Source organism: Oncorhynchus mykiss, chromosome 13 (genome assembly GCF_057628025.1).
Source record: "Oncorhynchus mykiss isolate SJ-2025 chromosome 13, ASM5762802v1, whole genome shotgun sequence".
Lineage (NCBI taxonomy): Eukaryota > Metazoa > Chordata > Actinopteri > Salmoniformes > Salmonidae > Oncorhynchus > Oncorhynchus mykiss.
The window spans coordinates 25,529,885-25,543,150 of NC_143034.1; the positions used below are offsets into that span (position 1 = coordinate 25,529,885).

At 41.0% G+C, this 13,266-nt stretch overlaps 1 pseudogene across 1 annotated transcript in view; it reads left to right on the forward strand.

Moving 5' to 3' along the window:
* The window catches only part of LOC110487300 (VPS10 domain-containing receptor SorCS3-like), a 433,335-nt pseudogene that overhangs the window by 35,071 nt on the left and 384,998 nt on the right, over positions 1-13,266 (forward strand). The window contains exon 3 of the transcript XR_016485458.1: positions 724-882. The product of XR_016485458.1 is annotated as a VPS10 domain-containing receptor SorCS3-like (transcript). The remainder of the gene's footprint in view (positions 1-723; positions 883-13,266) is intronic.

Sequence of the window (13,266 nt, forward strand, 5' to 3'; positions counted from 1 at the left end):
TTGAGAACAAGTTCTCATTTACAACTGAGCTGTAGTCACGCATGGTAAATGCAAAGTTGTGGAGTTCTCTCTTCCTTCACAGCGGTGTTACAGAATACCATAGCACAGCAGCCTATTGATCTACACTATATTCTTACAACTTAAAACTTATCCTATTCTTTAACATAGCAACTTATTGTTTTAGTTGTGTTGTGGCCCCTCACGATTTACTTACACCTCTATTTAAAAAAAAAAACGTTTTTAACCTTTATTTAGCTAGGCAAGTCAGTTAAGAACAAATTCTTATTTACAATGACGGCGTAGGAACAGTGGGTTAACTGCCTTGTTCAGGGGCAGAACAACAGAATTTTACCTTGTCAGCTCGGGGATTTGATCTAGCAACCTATCTCATTAAAGTGAATGCATCTGGACAGGGGTGACTGGAAGCCAAAGTGCACCAAAGAACAGACCTGTGAGTGCACTGGAAGAGGCCAAAACCATGGCAACAGAGGTGAGAGGCACATTTGTAAATTGAAGTCCAAACAAAGTGAAGGTCTTAGCGCTAGTAACAGCATGCTGCATGCCAACCACTAGACCTGGAGTGCTGATATGGCTCTCTCTCTCCTCTCTCTTCTCTCTCCACTCTCTCTCTCTACCCTCTCTCTCTCTCTCCACCCTCTCTCTCCACCCTCTCTTTCTCTCCACCCTCTCTCTCTCTCTCTCTACCCTCTCCCTCTCTTCCAGATAATGGTGCTGACAGACCCTGAGTTTGAGAGCAGTGTGCTCATCAGCTCAGATGAAAGAGCGAGCTATCCGAAATGCCGCCTTAGCTTCTACATCCTAATCCTTCTGTTCCATCCAACACAGGAGGACTGGGCTCTAGGCTACAGCCACGATCAGAAGGTGAGCTCCATGTCATTTTTTCACCACAGTTGGCTGTTTGATACAGTATGCTATAGATTTTGAACTGTGATACAGTCGGATAAAGCTCCAAGCTGTTGATGTTTTAACTTAATTCCATCCCGGTTCCAACGGCCCCGTATTGGTTTATTCAACATTCTTCTATACTCTTAATATGATTTATTTACCGTCTTGAAGTTTTGATTAGAATATTGATTATTGTTATCCATTTGATACTTTGGTCATTTAATTACCATGGCAATTAGTTAGATGCAATGAACACATTTGTGTTATAACGTGATTCCAACTACACAGTAGCTTTACTTGTAACTACTAGAGAACATTCTAATATTCATTAGAAGATGTCAGCACTATAGGCCTGCAAACCACATACAGCGACTCTGCAGTCCTATACACCTATGCTCTCATCTGTAACCTTCACTGTACAGTAGTATCATGTTGAGGAGAGCTCTGTACCCCCCACTCACACACAGGTCACATCCCATATAACCCCCTGTGAAGAAGACCTACCATTATGGCCAAATGAGTCTTACCTGGCGACCCAGATGGCTATCACATAGGGGAGTCTGGTTGAGGTCGAGGAGGGAGAAGACTGACACCTTGGGTTGCTAACTGACCCCAATATCAGTCATAACAATGAAACCTGGACAGATCCAGAGGTTGTAATTTGTTGCGCTTTCGGTCTGTGATGGCCTTCGTTGGAAAATGTGGACTATACAAGTTTGTAACAGAAGCTGTTGGGCTGTTTGATGCACACTAAAGATGTTGGTGATATTTTGTTTGCATTTAAAAGGATGGGCCTTTGTGGACTTTGAACACTCTGAGAAGAAATACCTATGTGGACATGGAACTCTCGCAGACAACATACCTTTGTGGACTTTGAACACTCTCAGAAGACATACCTTTGTGGACATGGAACACTCGCAGACAACATACCTTTGTGGACATGGAACACTCGCAGACAACATACCTTTGTGGACATGGAACACTCTCAGACAACATACCTTTGTGGACATGGAACACTCTCAGACAACATACCTTTGTGGACATGGAACACTCGCAGACAACATACCTTTGTGGACATGGAACACTCTCAGACGAGATAAGTACAATGCTGATTAAATTATTCATTAAGCATTGATGCAACATGGAATCCAATGGTGATTAATAAATTAGATCATGCAGTATATTCCATTGGGAGTCCATACAAGTGCAACTTTAAAACAGTCTGTTCTGTACTGATAACGTACTGTATATATTTTTCTATATTCAAACAGCAGTCTTTCAGGCTTTGTCAGATCACATTAATATTTGTCTTCAGTCTTTTTTGTATTCAATGCAGATCAATCTTTATCTCTTTCCTCAATGTCTGGAGTAAACTGTTCTATTTTGAGTTCTAGAACTCTCTTGACTCTTATCTCAGAATGTGTGCTCAGGGTAAAGACATGATTACTATTGATGTAGCTGTTCCTCTCTCTCTCTGAATAAGGGCGATACAATTAAGAGCATCTGTGACAAGTCTCAAAAAAGAATAAGAGTAGAAAGTGTGGATACAACTCAATATAATACAGAACTTTTTTTTCTTCTTGTTTGTCTGTGTTCATCTGGGTCTTTTAAACTGTTCAAGTCACCTAATTGACTTCCGTATTAAAATCAAATGAGATGTTATTTGTCACATGTGAGAAAATACAGCTGGTGTAAGACCTTACAGTAAAATGCTTACTTACAAGCAACAATGCAGTCAGTTTTAAAGAAAAAAAAGTTAATAAAAGAAGAAAAATGACGAATAATTAAAAAACAACAATAAAATGACAGCAGCGAGGCAATATACAGGGGGTAATGGTACAGAGTCAATGTGGCGGGGGCACAGATTAGTCAAGGTAATTGAGGTAATATGTACATGTAGTTAGAGGTAAAGTGACTATGCATAGATAATAAACAGAGAGTAGCAGCAGCTTATGCAAATAGTCCAGGTAGCCATTTGATTAGCTGTTCAGGAATCTTATCGCTTAGGGTCAGAAGCTGTTAAGAAGCCTTTTGGACATCGACTTGGTGCTCAGGTAGTGCTTGTCGTCCAGTAGCAGAGAGAACAGTCTATGGCTAGGGTGGCTGGACTCTGACAATTTTTAGGGCCTTCCTCTAACACCGCCTGGTATAGAGGTCCTGGATGGCAGGAAGCTTGGCCCCAGTGATGTACTGGGCCGTACGCATTACCCTCTGTAGTACCTTGCAGTCGGAGGCCGAGCAGTTGCCATACCAGGCGGTGATGCAGCCATGCTCTCGACAGTGCAGCTATATAATATTTTTAGGATCTGAGGACCCATAACAAAACTTTTCAGTCTCCTGAGGGAATATAGGAGTTGTCGAGCCCCCTTCACAACTGTCTTGGTGTGTTTGGACCATAATAGTTTGTTGGTATTGTGGACACCAAGGAACTTGAAGCTCTCAACCTGCTCCACTACAGCCCCATCGATGAGAATGGGCGCTTGCTCGGTCTTCCTTTTCCTGTAGACCACAATCATCTCTTTTGTCTTGATCACGCTGAGGGAGAGGTTGTTATCCTGGCACCTGTCATGACGTGGCCCTTGCTGGGTGTAGATCATGGCTTGCCCCTCTCTCACTCTCTCCTACACCCAGGTTAATGAATCCCTTTGTCTTTCCCACTCCTTTATCAGTCCACAGTATACCAAGCCGCCATATCGGTTTAGCCCACTAGGGGATCTTCCCTATCGTTGTTAGTAAACAATATCTACTGTTTGTTATGCATTTCTGTCATTATTTAATTAGTTAGTAAATACATTATTATGCCAATTGGTGCATGGATGATTCATAGTTTAGGCCGGGTTCGTGCAGATAACTAAGACTTCTACGACGTTTGAAATGTGACTGATGTAAGGTAAAGAATAATTCATTAATAGAAGACTAATTGATCAGATATTGTAATATCTGAAGAGTTATATTCAGAAAATTATAACTTTAATCTGAAGTTTCTGTGGTGCCCTGACTTCCTTGAAATTGAAATTTACATGATTAGTTTAATCACATAATAATAATTACAGTGTTATTTTATCAAATCAATTGTCTTCAGCTTCAATGATACTAAAGACACGACACACCATACTGCCAGGTCTCTGACCTCCTCCATATAGGCTGTCTCATCTTTGTCGTTGATCAGGCCTACCACTGTTGTGTCGTCGTGCTTGGTCGTTCTTGGCCATGCAGTCATCGGTGAACAGGGAGAATATGAGCATGCAACCCTGAGGGGCCCCAATGTTAAGGATCAGCATGCCTGATGTTTTGTTCCCTACTCTTACCACCTGGAAGTGGCCCATCAGGAAGTCCAGGATCCAGTTGCAGAGGGAGGTGTTTAGTCCTTAGCTTAGTGATGACATTTGAGGCCACTATGGTGTTGAACGCTGAGCTGTAATGAATAACAATGAATGAATAACATTCTCATGTAGGTGTTCCTTTTGTCCAGGTGAGAATGGGCAGTGTGGAGTGCAATAGAGATTGCATATCTGTTTGTTCGGTATGCAAATTGGAGTGGGTCTAGGGTGTCTGGGATAATGGCGTTGATGTGAGCCATGAACAGCCTTTCAAAACACTGCATGGCTACAGACGTTTTTTAATTTCACCTTTATTTAACCATGTAGGCAAGTTGAGAACAATTTCTCATTTACAACTGTGACCTGTCCAAGTGAGTGCTAAGGGTCAGTAGTTATTTAGGCAGGTTACCTTGGTGTTTTTGGGCACAGGGACTATGATGGTCTGCTTGAAACATGTTGGTATTACAGACTCAGTCAGAGACAGCTTGCCAGTTGGTCAGCGCAAGCTCGGAGTACACATCCTGGTAATCCATTTGGCCATGCGACCTTGTGAATGTTGACCTGTTTAACTTGTTATGGCTACAATCCCAATACCGGGATCGATATGACAACTACCAGTGAAAAAAGAGGGCGCCAAATTCAAACCACAAGTCTCATAATTACAATTCCTAAAACATACGTGTGTTTTATGTCATTTTCAAGGTAATCTTGTTGTTAATCCCACCAAAGTGTCCAATTTCAAATAGGCTTTTCAACGAAAGCACTACAAACGATTGTTAGGTCTCCACCAAACCACAATAAGCACAGCCATTTTCCACAGAAATACACCATTCACAAAAACCAGAAATAAAGATAAAATTAATCACTAACCTTGAATTGTCTTCATCAGATGACACTCATAGGACTTCATGTTACACAATACATGCATGTTTTGTTTGATAAAGGTCATATATATAAAGAAATGAGTTTACATTGGTTATTTAGATTCACTAGTTCTAAAAACATCAAGTGATTTTGCATAGCCACATCGTTTCAACAGAAATACTCATCATAAATGTAGATGATAATACAAGTTATAGACATGGAATTATAGATGTACCTCTCCTTAATGCAACCGCTATGTCAGATTTCAAAAAAAGTTTACGGAAAAAGCAACACATGCAATAATCTGAGAAGGCGCTCAGAACAGAAGCCAAATTAGCCGCCATGTTGGAGTCAACAGAAACCAGAGAATACATGATAAATGTTTCCTTACCTTTGATGAACTTCATCAGAATGCAGTCCTAGGAATCCCAGGTCCACAATAAATGCTTGATTTGTTCGAAAATGTCCGTTATTTATGTCCAATTAGCTACTTTGGTTAGCGCGTTTGGTAAACAATTCCAAAGTCACAAAGCACGTCCACTATAACGTGACGAAGTTCCATAACAGTCAGTAGAAACATGTCAAACGATGTACTGAATCAATCTTTAGAATCTTGTTTACATATATCTTGAATAACGTTCCAACCGGAGAATTAGAATGACTTCAAATGAGCAGTGGAACGCAGGTCCTTCCCTTGTGAACGCGCCTGGTGAATGCATGGTCAACTCGTGGCAGTGGCGACTATTTCCTGTGTCATTCGACCCCCCTTCACATTAGTCATCAGACAAAGTTCTATTGACTGCTGACATCTAGTGGAAGGCGTAGGAAGTGAACTCATCCATAGCTCGCTGTAATTTCATTGAGAGCTTGGTTGAAGACCTGCCAATAAACATTTCTCTCAAACAACTCAAATGATTCTCTCAGAATCTTCTCCATACAGGAACATCTCAGATTTAGAGTCAAAAGAATTCACTGTCTGAATCATCTTGTAGTAATTCACTGTCACTATCTCGATCAATTTCTTCAATAATATCGTGAAGATCTGTATATTTTGTCTTTGATTTTAATGTTTTACTCGCCATAATTCTTCTCTGAAAATTCTCTCAAAACAGAAATGTGGCGCGTAGCCAGCGTGGCTGCTTCTAGTAGAATTTTCAATGGCGAATGATTGTGTCTTTACGCTCAAGTTTCCCACAAAGGCTAGCCTTCCTGGATAGAACCATTACATGTTGTCGTTTACCTCAGCTCATTGGCTATCTGTCAAGCTAGATTTCAAGTCAATCAGTGGTAATTGGTCCGAAATACAGTCAATCAATGAAGAACTGGTCATATCATTGGTGCGCAATGAGGTCATAGTTTGGTGTGTTCAAATCAGTTCCTTTCAGTCAATATGTCCCGGGAAAAGAATCATGAAGTTCATCAAACCATCAAACCAAACATGACTCGATAAACGTCCGTTTTGAGTGAGTAATTAAATTGAATGTTACATCCAAAGTTGAAGGACACTGAATTTATGACGCAAGCCGTTTACAAAATGTTTTGTGTTAGGCTATAAAAATGGATTATATCGAACAAAGACAATTTGTTTCGTCAACCTTTAGTATGATGAATTTTATTGCTATTTCTAACTTGTGACTAATTTACTTGGCTGGTAACTGTTCGTAATGTTTTGTCTACTGATCGATAATCGCATGGTTTGCTTTCCCAAACAAGAGGTTTTGCTTTCATTTGCTGTATTGCACTTCTGATTTGATTAAAGTTAAATAAAAATTTGCAATTCTGCTAGCGGAACACATTTCCTAGTCAGGTTAAAGGTCTGACTGACATTGGCTAAGGAGAGCGTGATCACATAGTTGTCCAGAACAGCTGATGCGCTCATGAATGCCTCAGTGTTGCTTGCCTCGAAGTGAGCATAGCCATTTAGCTCGTCTGGTAGGCTCATGTCACTGAGTAGCTCCCGGCTGTGCTTCCCTTTGTAGTCCATAATGGTTTGCAAGCACTGCCACATCCGACGAGTGTCAGAGCCGGTGTTGTACAATTCAGTCTTAGTCCTGCATTGATGCTTTGCCTGTTTAATGGTTCACCAAAGGGCATAGTGGGAATTCTTATAAGCGTCCGGGTTAGTCCCACTCTTTGAAAGCGGCAGGTCTACCCTTTAGCTCAGTGTGGATGTTGCCTTTAAACCATGGCTTCTGGTTGGGGTATGTACGTACAGTCACTGTGGGGACGACGTCATCGATGCACTTATTCATAAAGCCAGTGATTTATGTGGAGCACTCCTCAATTCCATCGGAAGAATCCCGGAACATATTCCAGTCTGTGCTAGAAAAACATTCCTGTAGCTTAGCATCTGCGTCATCTGACCACTTCCAAACTGAGCAAGTCACTGGTACTTCCTGCTTTAGTTTTTTTGCTTGTAAGCAGGAATCAAGAGGATAGAGTTATGGTAAGATTTGTCAAATATCTAATGAACACGAGGGGAGAGAGAGCTGGTTTCAAGCGCAGGGCGCATTAGGTGTTTGTTAAAAAGGACCACAGGAGGAGGCAGGTAGCTGGGTCCAGGGGCTGGCAGAAGGTCATACACGGGGTCCAAAGGCAACAGTACAGGCAGGGAAAAGGCTAGTAACGTAGTCCGGGAGTTCAGGCAATAACTAGATAACAGGAAGTCCAGTAGGCTAAAGTACAGGCAGGGAAAGGCAAAAATGTGTCGTTAGTGAGGCAGGCATAAACTATTGTACACGGGAGGAGTAAATCAATGGGACACCCAATGTTCTGAAAGACGTGTGTCACAAAACAAACAATACCTCACAGCGATGGGGGGTGCAAAGAACTTAACCTTTCTGATCTCCCCATCCCGGATCCGGGTTCGTGAATACAGACTCAAGCTCATTACCATAACGCAACGTTAACTATTCATGAAAATCGCAAATGAAATGAAATAAATATGCTAGCTCTCAAGCTTAGCCTTTTGTTAACAACACTGTCATCTCAGATTTTCAAAATATGCTTCTCAACCATTGCAAAACAAGCATTTGTGTAACAGTATTGATGGCTAACGTAGCATTTAGCATTAGCATTCAGCTGGCAACATTTACACAAAAAAACAGAAAAGCATTCAAAAAAATCATTTACCTTTGAAGAACTTCAGATGTTTTCAATGAGGAGACTCTCAGATAGCAAATGTTCAGTTTTTCCTGAAAGATTATTTGTTTAGGACAAATCGCTCCGTTTTCTGCGTCACGTTTAGCTATGAAAAAACCCCTGTATCCAGGATTGTGTAAATCTATCAGCAAGCTCATTAGCATAACACAACGTTAACTATTTATGAAAATCGCAAATGAAATGAAATAAATATGCCATCTCTCAAGCTTAGCCTTTTGTAAACAACACTGTCATCTCAGATTTTCAAAATATGCTTCTCAACCATAGGAAAACAATCATTTGTGTAAAAGTAGCTAGCTAGAGTTAGCATTTCGTGTTAGCATTTAGCGTTAGCATTAGCGTTAGCATCCAGCACGCAACATTAACAAAAACATAAAAGCCTTCAAATAAAATCATTTACCTTTGAAGAACTTCTGATGTTTTCAATGAGGATACTCTCAGTTAGATAGCAGATGCTCAGTTTTTCCAAAAAGATTCCTTGTGTATTAGAAATAGCTCCGTTTTATACATCACATTTGGCTACCAAAAAAAATCCATAAATTCAGTCCTCAAAACGCGAACTTTTTTCCAAATTAACTCCATAATATCGACTGAAAACATGGCAAACGTTGTTTAGAATCAATCATCAAGGTGTTTTTCACATATCTCTTCATTGATACATCGTTCTTGGACACATGCTTTCTCCCCTGAATCAAATGGTAAAGTAGAAGCAGCTGGCAATTGCGCACCGAATTCGACGCAGGACACCAGGCGGACACTTGGAAAATGTAGTCTCTTATGGTCAATCTTCCAATGATATGCCTACAAATACGTCACAATGCTGCTAAGACCTTGGGCGAACGACAGAAAGTGTAGGCTCATTCGTTGCGCAATCACAGCCATATAAGGAGAGAATGGAAAACAGAGCTTCAGAAATTCTGCTAATTCCTGGGTGATGCATCATCTTGGTTTCGCCTGTAGAATGAGTTCTGGGGCACTTACAGACAAAATCTTTGCAGATTCTGAAACTTCAGTGTTTTCTTTCCAAAACTGTCAAGAATATGCATAGTCGAGCATCTTTTCGTGACAAAATATCGCGCTTAAAACGGGAACGTTTTTTATCCAAAAATGAAATAGCGCCCCTAGAGCTCTAACTGGTTAACTAAATACTGTGTGATAATGACATACAGGTGTGTGAACAGGTGATCAGAATTCAGGTGATTGGGATCTGGAGAGTGAGCTGCGTTCAGGGCATCTAGGTGTTTGAGAGTGTGAGCTGGAAAGTGGGCTGGAAATTGAGCTGCAAGTCTCAAGGGAGATGTGAAGATGAACCTTTTAAAAAACACAAGTCTCCTCGACTCGTTTTCCATTCTTAACATATTGCATCTCGGCTCACACACCACGTTGGACCTGCGAGACAAGGCTTTGGGTCCCTAATGGATTGTGTAAAATATATGTTCATCAAAACGTTAACTTGGTGGGACCGTTGAGTTCAAGTATTGAGTTCACACTGCAGTTACTGTGGTCACTTGGGGATATGTGGTTTTGATTTTGGTTTCATGATGTAGTTAGAAGTGTTTATGAGAGCAGACAATTCACCTAAGCTGCTAGTGTAGATAAAATGACATTATCACAGAAAAACAATGAACATTGATTGTACAAAAAGATCCAGTTTATGTCCATGTATCTATTGCCAATCTATGACGAAGCCTAACAATATCTATCCTGTTTAAGTTCAACCTTATTTCCCTCAGCACCAGTCTCTGTGTTTAATACCCTTATTCAGGTTTCTGGTGTTGTAATCAATTGGTTTTGGGTATGTCAAGAGGAGAACCCCAGGTGTCTGACATAACTTTGTTTTCCCCAAATAATGTTCCTGTCAGCCCCCTGTAGTCTCCCACTCAGACGCACAATGTCAGATGAAGAACGTCAGTCTACCGCATTCTGTACAACAACCAAATCAGATAGTTGACATGTTGGAGATGCATTTATTCACACTTCCTTTCAACCTTTGAAAAAAGTGAGCAAAAACGTTTCACTTCGGATGTATCAACAGAAACAAGTCACATTTCTTCACACAGTCAAACAAGCTCACAGTTTCCAGCAAGTGTAATTAAATATATCAAAACCAATGCGTTTGGAGTCAATCACCTGCATACACAATTTGCAGCCTGGTCACCCAGCACCACAATTACATTGCAGGCAACCCTACACACCGCCTAAGCCCCATTTGGGTTATTTGTAATTCCTTCCACTGGGGGAAATAATCTGTATTGCCAGACAGCGCCGCTAGAATAAAGCATCAGTGTATCTCAGGTTTATTTGTGACTTCTCCAGTCTCTTACTCACTTGCCCTACATAGCGTATGTTTGATTTGATTGGCCCCTTTTCTGCGTTAGGTTTGTTGCCTGTTGCAGATAGCAGGATTAGTGTCATTAGACAAGTGTGGGAATGATGGCTCAGAGCCCAATAGATTAAAATACAATAGACTATAACTAAATGGTGTTGCGGAGGGGGGTATTCCTGGTGAGGATAAAGCTGGAGAAGGTGTTGTGGAGGAGGGTCTTCCTGGTGAGGTTAAAGCTGGAGAATGTATCTTCTAGGGATGCCGACGCACACCCACCCACACACACACACACACACAAAACAAACACACACACACACCTGTTCGAAAACATACAGAGCTAAAGCACAGGCCTGGTATGCATGCATACACACAAACACAAAACTTAAACTAGACTCAACTAGAAAGCACAGGCCTGGTGGAACTAAAACTCAATAGGATGCATGGCGATGCAGATTTGGCATTTACTGGCACAACAAAGAGAGAACAGAGGACTGAAATCAAAGGGAAATTATGGATACAGTGAGGAGAGACGGAGAGCACAATCAGGGGGGAGCTACAATATTAATGGATATTAATTGTCACAACAGCAGATGGATGGAGGTGTGCTGTTAAATAGAGTGTGGAGTGAGCAGCCAATGTGCCAACAACAAGGAAACAGATTGTAGCGTGTGTAAGAAATGCAACTTTCTGTCGTTGTTAGGCCTCTCTTACCATACAACTGTGTTCCTTTGGTGATATGGTGGAGGTGTGATATCCTTTTGGTTTTTCATCATGTCCCGGCCTTTTTATTTTTTATTTATTTTTATTTGTATTTAACTAGGCAAGTCAGTTAAGAAAAAATATTTTGTTACAAAGACGGTCAAACCCGGACGATGCTGGGCCAATTGTGTTCCACCCTATGGGACTCTCAATGATAGTCTGTTGTGATACTGGAGACTGAGATGGCTATTGCAAAATGTTGATTTTTGTGGTCAATTAACCATTTATTTGTGATTTTATTGTGTACTTGGGGTTATTGTCTTGCTGGAAAATCCACTTGTGGCCCGGTTTCAGCCTCCTGGCAGAGGCAACCATGCTTTTGACAAAAAGTTCCTGGTACGGGGTAAAGTTCATTATGCGTTGACCTTAACAAGGACCCTAGGACCAGTGGATGCCAAATATCCCCATAACATCAACGATCCACCACCATATTTTACAGTCAGTATGTGGTTCTTCTCTTCATATGCATATTTCTTTAGACACCAAACCCACTACTTGTGTACGTGGCCAAAGAGCTTTATTTTCATGTCAACCAACAAATGTAAATGCCTAGAGATGGCTAAATGGCATTGGCACCTGAATTGGAACCTGTGCTATGGTCATGAAAATAGATCTCTTTGGCCATGCACCAAATAATTTCCTTATTTTTTTTAATAGCTCAGTATTTTTATTATTTATTTTATAGTCTTTTTTGCTCATCTTCGTCAAATATGTTGTACCTGACTGTATGTATGACATCCTTTTGTCTTTTTAGGATGGGCAGCTTCTGTATTGCATTCCAAGCCCCAGTTGCAAGGCTACGTCAGGCTACCTTCACACAGATACTGGGTTATTGGGCATTGGGTTATGTCTTATGAGTAGCCCTCCTTGCTGTTGGTGAAGACCACACGTCCACTGGGTGTATTTAGAACTCCTATCCACTCACCTGAAGGCTTTGATGTTTCAGAGGCGTCATAAACTTTATGTGGAGGAGCTGTCAGTTTATTGGTATTTGTCTGTCAAGTCATATGAGTGGTGTACAGTGTGTATGCAGGGGAGGTGAGTGTGTGTGTCTGTGTGTTTGTTTGTTTCACTTCTCCCACTCCCTCTCTTGTTTCTCCCTGTCCCTGCCTTTTGAATCCCCCTCCTCTCCTCCGCCGCAGACAGAAGTCAGAGTGTGTATCTCAGTATCTGTACTTTACTTTTCTATTTTTGACAGCCGTTACTTTTACTATAGTATGATAATTGGGTACTTTGTCCACACCCCCACATATTCCCCTAAAGATCAAAACTTGCCCAGGAGCTCAAAAAATCATAAACAGTTGTGAAACTAAGTGTCTCGTCCTTATGCGGTTTCCACCTATCCACTCTCAGAGAAAATCTACCAAATGTCCTGAAGAGTAGTGGCGCAATCTCGTTTTTCAAAAGAAAATATCACTAATTACGTCCTCGTGGCATTTTTGTTGTCTTTGGCATAATGTGTTAAGTTGAATTACTCTACCGCTTGACAAATGCTAATAGGTGACTGAAGTTGACAGAGACCTTTTTCAGTTGTGGTATAATGCTGTTGCTGTTAGTTCATTCACAATGTGTTAGGAAGTCCCATTGGAGGTCCATGGCAGGATGGTTGAAAACGTTAACCACTGCATGTGCATTCATAACATGTCTGTAGGGGTTTTAATATGTTCATCGTGCCACCACGGAGACATAAACCAATATGTCTATATATAAAAAGATGTAGTCCCAAGCTTATTGTAAAGCTGAACTCCCCATGAGGTGAAACAGTGCCACTGTTCCTCCCAGCACATGTGTTATTACTTTTGTTTAGTTGAAGTAACTGAGGAGAGGAACATCCAGCATCGCAGTAAAAATAAATCACAGTACATACTCTGCTGTTCTATTGTGCTTGCAATGACATCAGAGAAAAACAAAACAGTATTCATTGTTTGA